We start from the raw sequence: 7,906 nt of genomic DNA, 5'->3' as shown, positions 1-7,906 counted from the left end.
TTTCGTGTTTGTCGTTTTTGTCATGTTATATATCTTGAAGTATAAACGAAATACACTAATAGTTATTTAATATTATATTTGTCGTGTCGTGTCATGTTGTCGTGTTTTAATTGATTCGTTTTTGTGTTAATGAAAAAGGGAAATCTTTAGAAAAGTCCCAATATTTACGGAAAAGTTATACTTTAGTCCCAAGATTTTTTTTTCGAATAAAAAAGTCATGAAAACCGGCAAAAATTTGCAGTTTGACCCTTTTTGACTGGTTGAAACTGGTACCAAATTAATTTAGGACTATTTCGTAAACTAATCCAAAATATTGGGACTTTTATGTAAACAAAAATTATTAGGACTTTTCTGTAAACAAAAATATTAGGACTTTTCTACAAACAGAACTCTTATTATTATTATTATTATTATTATTATTATTATTATTATTATTATTATTATTATTATTATTAGGGAAATCTTTAGAAAAGTCCCAATATTTACGGAAAAGTTATACTTTAGTCCCAAGATTTTTTTTCGAATAAAAAAGTCATGAAAACCGGCAAAAATTTGCAGTTTGACCCTTTTTGACTGGTTGAAACTGGTACCAAATTAATTTAGGACTATTTCGTAAACTAATCCAAAATATTGGGACTTTTATGTAAACAAAAATTATTAGGACTTTTCTGTAAACAAAAATATTAGGACTTTTCTACAAACAGAACTCTTATTATTATTATTATTATTATTATTATTATTATTATTAGGGAAATCTTTAGAAAAGTCCCAATATTTACGGAAAAGTTATACTTTAGTCCCAAGATTTTTTTTTCGAATAAAAAAGTCATGAAAACCGGCAAAAATTTGCAGTTTGACCCTTTTTGACTGGTTGAAACTGGTACCAAATTAATTTAGGACTATTTCGTAAACTAATCCAAAATATTGGGACTTTTATGTAAACAAAAATTATTAGGACTTTTCTGTAAACAAAAATATTATGACTTTTCTACAAACAGAACTCTTATTATTATTATTATTATTATTATTATTATTATTATTATTATTTAAAATATAAATAAGAATACTATTTTTTTTGAACTTGTTATTATTAACATTGTAACTAATACATATAAATGCATTAAATGAAAAAATAATTTTAATGACATTGTTTAAGGGTGGAGGTGGAGAAGATGTTGACGCTTTTAGCATTAAAATCATGAATGTCTGCTTGTATATTTTTACTTTGTATATGGTAATTTCATATTTGTTATTATTGTTTTCAATTCAGAATATTAGTACTTAACAATTTGAAAGAAGTTGCATATTAATAGTTTAAGGTAGTAGGGTTTCTCACTTTGTATATAAAATTGTTTAAAGTAGAAGAATTACTTTTCAAATCCAACAAATCCACTATAAACATCTGCACAGGTAACCCATATCAAAATTCAAAAGTATTAATTACCATTTTTTTTTAATAAAAAGTAATAGGAATAATTCAAAAGTATTAATCAAAATTCAAAAGTATTAATCCAAAAAAGATGTCCTATTACTTTTTATTAAACAGGATATTGTAATTAATATTTTTGAATTTTTATATGGGCTACCTATGTAGATGTTTGTAGTGGATCTGTTGGATTTGGAAAATAATCCTTCTACCTTAAACATTTTTATATACAAAGTGAGAAATCCTTCTAGCTTAAACTATTTATAAACAATTTTACAAATATGCAACTTCTTTTAAATTATTACGTATTATTATTCTGAATTGAAAACAATAACAACAAATGTGAAATGACCATACACAAAGTAAAAATATACGAGCAAACATTCATGATTTTAATGCTAAAAGCATGAACATCTCCTCCACCTCCACCCTTAAACAATGTCATTAATATTATTTTTTTCATTTCAATGCATTTACATGTATTAGTAGCAATATTAGTAATAACAAGTTCAAAAAAAGTATTCTTATTTATATTTTTAATAATAATAATAATAATAATAATAATAATAATAATAATAATAAGGGTTTTGTTTGTAGAAAAGTCCTAATATTTTTGTTTACAAAAAAAATCCTAATATTTTTTGTTAACAAAAAAGTCCCAACATTTTGGATTAGTTTACGAAATAGTCCCAAATTAATTTGCTACCGGTTTCAACCGGTCAAAAAGGGTCAAACTGCAAATTTTTGCCGGTTTTCGGGACTTTTTTGTTCAAAAAAAAAATCTTGGGACTAAAGTGTAACTTTTCTGTAAATATTGGGACTTTTCTGAAGATTTCCCAATGAAAAAAAACACGACATCGCGTCGTGTTCGTGTTATACAAAACATTGTCGTGTCGCGTCGTGTCAGACAAAAACACGACCCAATTGCCCGATTTGACAGCCCTATATATATATATATATATATATATATATATATATATATATATATATATATATATATATATATATATAGAGAGAGAGAGAGAGAGAGAGAAAGAAAGAAAGAAAGAAAGAAAGAAAGAAAGAAAGAACTAGGTTCAAATTTGGATTGACATCTATTGTGTGGACGTGTAGATAATGCTATTCTGTGAAAATGACAAAGAAAATATGTTGTTTGATAATATGAATACGTTCAATCTTATATAATTATTGTAATTATTAAGCATTTTCACTAATTAAATCGTCTATAAGGTTATTATACACTTTTTTTAATTATTCTCATTCTGTCATAATGTTATCAGGATGTTTTTTGAGTAGTATTCTGTAAGAATTAAAATAAATAAAAAACGATGCATGAGAAAAAAATGAATTAAAATTAGTGAGAATCCAATAAAATAACAATAGTTCTATGAGATTGAACGTGTTCACATTACTAAACAACATATTCTCTTAATAATTTTCATAAAATAGCATTATCCACACGTCCTCACAATAGTTGTCCATCCACATTATAACCTAGCCCTATATATATATATATATATATATATATATATATATATATATATATATATATATATATATATATATATAGCATATTATACATTTCTTGAATTTTAAGAGATACAAAATCCAATACATCATTCACAAACATGTTATGCTTTTTACTTGCCATATAACTAATAACGTATCCTTTTAATTAACTCAAAAAAATACAACGTATCCGTTTCATTGGTTCAAAAAAAATTAAACAATAACATTATTTCTCCCATTTTACTGTTAACTCATATTTTCTCTCAATCCAATACCCATAAACCCTAATCTTTTGAGAGTTATCACACTTGACATCTATCTCGAGCATCTGTCTACACTCACACCAATTTTTCGGCAACGAACCTCCACCATTATCCAAATATGAATCTCTCTCTACCCTAACTTACTATCTAACCCCGATACTACTCCCCATCACGGACACCGCAATCGCCTCAATCGTCGTTGCCCCCATCTCCGTCACCAATCGGTGGCTAAATGTCAACGGCAGTCACCACGGCCTTGATCACCATCTGTTTTATAGTTGTCACTACCACTTTCTTCACAACATAAATTCTATATCTCCACTATCTCCAATACCTAACTGCCTCCGCCATCCAAATTCTAGATACCCGCCATCACCGTCACGATGACCCACTATAACCGCCTGTTTTTTTGTCTTTTTCGTCTACTTGAGACAAAAGGAGAAGGAGGTTCAGGAGTATGTTGATACGTATAAACTATAAAGGTTAATAACCAAATTATCCATCTCCAATACCTAACCGCCTCCACCACCCCACCATCCAAATTCTAGATACCCCCCATCACCATCACGATGACCCACCATAACAGCCTGTTTTTTGTCTACTTGAGACAAAAGGAGAAAGACGTTCAGAAGTATGTCGATACACATAAAATATAAAGGTTATTAACAAAATTATCCAAGTTTTGTTTTTAATTTTGACTTTTGCCGTTAATTTTGAGTCTACGGATTTCTTTTTCCTGGTGACTTTTCTTTACCATAGTGAGTTATGGATCTTAAGTAAAGTTTAGCACATCAAACTGACATGAAAACTTAGCAGAAAGATTCTATCTTTTATTAATTTTTATAGTATGTTTGTGTTTAATATATATGATACTTTCTTGTATATTATATACCAATTTTTTACTCTAATTTTTTTCTAACTTAAGTTTTAAAATAAAAGTCAAATATGATTTTGAGTGGAAAATGTAGGTAATTTGGAAACCTTCTTTACAGAGGTTGAAAACACTCATTCTGATTTGGACACAATAACTTTGAAAACACTCAATTGTAAACCACTATTGTTGATTAAGAAATCTAAATAACTGGGGTGAGTTTTTTATCCCAATCACATAATAGATGTATTTTTTCGTTACAGATTTGACATTTTTCTTTATGTATGACAAAGTGATTAAGTATCAGATCAGGGGTAACTAGCAAGTAGCAACCCACATGAACCAAATAGGAGCATCAACAAATAAGAGATTGATTTTTTTTTTTTAAATTAGGAATCTGGTGGCAAGGTAAAGAAGCCGTTTGAAATGCTATAAAAAAGTACTTTAAATTTTACTTGTCTGAAGCAATGTACTTCCATTTATTGAATAATATAACATCTTATTTTTGTTCATTTATATTTATTTTTTAATTTTTAATTTTTGTCAGCTGCAACATTCTGGTATTTCATTTTTTAAAGATATTCTTCTTTGAAATTTTTGTGAGGATGGAAGGTTGCAAAAAAAAAAGATTAAAAATAAGGAATTAATTTGCACCATACACACAATGATTAGATGATGTAAAAAAATTGAGCTTTTGAAGAGTAGTTAACATTAGATCTTTTGCATTGGTAATGTGTAAGTTATATACTTTTTAATTCTTAATGTGTATGTTTTAGTTGATCATTTTGTCAACACATTTTTTTCAATTAAGGTTACATGCATTAAATGGGACAACATGTTTGACAATAGTATTCTCTTACTTGCATTTAATTTGGATTAAAGGCAAGAAATAGCAATGCACTTTCTTACATTTGTTTGTACAGTTTACCTTAATTTTGTCTGGTTTGTTTGGACAATTTTACCTTAATTTTGTGAAATAAAATTCATTTAATATTAAAACATATTTTATATTGTAAATCGTTGTTATATCTAATAATATATTTTAGTTACTTTTAAGTCCTATTTAACCATAGTACTCGACCACAAAGTAGGCGTTGACAAATAAAAGTTGTTCTTTGGATTAAACAAAAATAATAAAACTAAATATTTTTTTCATATTTTATATAATAAATTATTTAAAAAAAATATTATCAAATAGCTTATTTTACATACACATGTATCATACATGTGCTTCTCCACAATTTAAAAAGACCGATACGAAAAAAGACTGAATTAAAAAAGACTGATACGAAAAAAGAGCAGTCAAAGGCTGCTCGAAATAGATCAAAACCAAAAATTTGTCGTCTAGGAAAAATTAACAAATCGCCAGAATGAAACTATTCTCCGTCCGCTGCATCGTGCGGGTACGCTGCTAGTGTGTGTCTATATATATATATATATATATATATATATATATATATATATATATATATATATATATATATATATATCATACATACTTATAAACTAGCATTTTTTTTCCTGAATCTCATGCATTTGAAACCTCTTTTTTTAACTTCCTCAAACCACATTCATTTGAAACCCCATTTTTTAACTAATGCAACTCAAAAGTTTTCTTAATTATGATTTAACACTCAAAAGTTTTATAACTTATATTATGTTTAGTTAGCATTTAGTGAAAAGTTTAATATCAAAAGATCAATCTTTTGAGAAGACATCCATACAAATCATATACAAATTTCAGAAAGAAACAAACTTAAAGGTTTTTGTGTTGGGTTGAGGTCTTATGACCACTTTTGGAGATATGTTATTATATTACAGCTTTTAATTTGTAAGTTTGTTATATCAATTCGTTTTTATATTTTCTTCGTTTTTGGATTATTTTAATACAATTGTTGTATAGTGTGGTTTAATCGTTAATATGTTGATCATATATTATATAGGGTGATGTCGAAAATATTTAATTAAATATTTTAAATATGTATTTTTTATTTTGTAATTGTACCGTTTCAAAAAGATAATTAATTAAAACTTATACATATGTTATATTTTCCATCTCTCTCTCTCTCTTTATATATATATATATATATATATATATACACACACACACACACACACTAAGTTATAACCCGTGGAAACCACGGTCCGTATATTTAAAATTTTGATATAGATAAAAAATAATAAATGTAAAAAGAAACCAAAGATATTGTCGATTGTAATAACTTATGAATTAATTTGTTAAGCAAAATAAACATAATAATGTTATTAGGATATGATTTTGTATTTTCAAAGTTTGAATTGAATTTGATTTGTTATAAAAAAATAATAATAAAAATCATAAAAAAAAAATGTCACATATCAAAGAGACATTCCAAAAAACTGACACGTGTCAATTTTAGGTTTTATTTATTAAAAGAGGTATATATATATATATATATATATATATATATATATATATATATATATATATATATAAAGGTTAAGACACTTCAACCAAAATTCATTTAAAATCTAATATTTCAAATGTTTTTTAATAATAATTGTAAAAATTTCAACATGTGTTACTTAATTGATTGATTAATAAAAATATTAATGTTTTGAAACTTCTGACTCTTAAACTTATATTATTTAATTTATTAGTTAACTAAAATATTTTCCCTACATAAAGATAACGTTTTTATGTTTGGTTACTCATATTTATTTATGTAATTAGAAAACAAGGTGTACATAGAATGATTACTTCAATTTCACATAGGAATCAATTTCACTAGAGAGGTATGTTGTCTTTACCGATGGTAGAAGATCCACGTACCTTTTTTAATTGTTTATATTAATGCTTAGTAATATTTATTTTATATTCTTATTCACCTTAATTTTTTAGGTACAAAATAAGGAAGAGGATTCTCGACCCACCAACATAAAGTCAAACGTACGCCTTGCAAAATATGTAATTAAAATTAAATATCATATTTAATAATCGACTTATTTTAAAGCTCTTGATGACATTTATGTATAATGATATATTTTGTATGACTTCATTCTTAATTTCAATTTTTAATATTTGAAAGTTCATATATGAAACCTTAGATATTTTGGTGTAATATAAATAGTGTAATACAAAGTTTATTAGTTCAATATTGTTTATTAATAACTCATTCAAAGCAACTTATTTCTTGTTTTATCCAAAAAATATTATCGGACATAAGAATAGTAGATTATATTAATGTTATACAAAAATTTATAATATATATTGGGTATTATAAAAGTAAAAGTAAAGTTTATAAGATATTGACTATATTAGATAGTGTCAAAATATAAATTGATGAATTTTTATGTCATTTGATAATTCGGTTAATGCCCAAAACATGACTAAAAACGTAAATTTCAACATATTTCTATTTTTTTTTCATAATTATTTTAACCACTTAAATGCATTTTTGCGCAACGCGCGAGGTTACGCCTAGTATACTTATAAAGGAAAAAAAATTCCTTTCACCACATTCATTTGAAACTCTCATGCATTTTTCCTTTCACCACATTCATTTGAAACTCCCATGACTTTTCAATTTCTTTCTAATAATGATTATAAGTTGGTTAATAAGATTAAATAAATATCAAACCTAAAGTGTAATCATATATAAAATAAATTTTAATATTAAAATAATATTTTTACTTCTACTTATAAAGTTATGTTTTTTAACTTTTAACATATTATACTTAATTTATTAGTTTTAATATATTGTTGGATGTAAGCAATTATCATTTTAAAGCTACAACTTTTGAACAATTTGTATAATCGGATCATCCCTATAATATACAAAGAAAAACTCCAGATAT

This window comes from Lactuca serriola, chromosome 5, assembly GCF_051521515.1.
Source record: "Lactuca serriola cultivar US96UC23 chromosome 5, Lser_US96UC23_V15, whole genome shotgun sequence".
NCBI classification, from domain to species: domain Eukaryota; kingdom Viridiplantae; phylum Streptophyta; class Magnoliopsida; order Asterales; family Asteraceae; genus Lactuca; species Lactuca serriola.
Note: the sequence above shows the minus strand (reverse complement) of the source record.